Below are 825 nucleotides of genomic sequence, written 5' to 3' on the forward strand. Positions count from 1 at the left end.
AAGAGTTTTATAGTTTCTGTTCTTACGTTTAGATCTTTAATCCATTTTGAGTTTATTTTTGTGTATGGTGTTAGAAAGTGTTCTAGTTTCATTCTTTTACAAGTGATTGACCAGTTTTCCCAGCACCACTTGTTAAAGAGATTGTCTTTTCTCCACTGTATATTCTTGCCTCCTTTGTCAAAGATAAGGTGTCCATAGGTGTGTGGGTTATCTCTGGGCTTTCTATTTTGTTCCATGGATCTATATTTCTGTCTTTGTGCCAGTACCATACTGTCTTGATGACTGTGTAGTATAGCCTGAAGTCAGGCAGGTTGATTCCTCCAGTTCCATTCTTCTTTCTCAAGATCGCTTTGGCTATTCGAGGTTTTTTGTATTTCCATACAAATTGTGAAATTATTTGTTCTAGCTCTGTGAAAAATACTGTTGGTAGCTTGATAGGGATTACATTGAATCTATAGATTGCTTTGGGTAGTATACTCATTTTCACTATATTGATTCTTCGGATCCATGAACATGGTATATTTCTCCATCTATTAGTGTCCTCCTTGATTTCTTTCATCAGTTGTTTTATAGTTTTCTATATATAGGTCTTTAGTTTCTTTAGGTAGGTATATTCCTAAGTATTTTATTCTTTCCATTGCAATGGTGAATGGAATTGTTTCTTTAATTTCTCTTTCTATTTTCTCATTATTAGTGTATAAGAATTCAAGGGATTTCTGTGTGTTGATTTTATATCCTGCAACTTTACTATGTTCATTGATTAGCTCTAGTAATTTTCTGGTGGAGTCTTTAGGGTTTTCTATGTAGAGGATCATGTCATCTGCA

Source organism: Bison bison, unplaced genomic scaffold, assembly GCF_000754665.1.
Source record: "Bison bison bison isolate TAMUID 2011002044 unplaced genomic scaffold, Bison_UMD1.0 scf7180017864452, whole genome shotgun sequence".
NCBI lineage: Eukaryota > Metazoa > Chordata > Mammalia > Artiodactyla > Bovidae > Bison > Bison bison.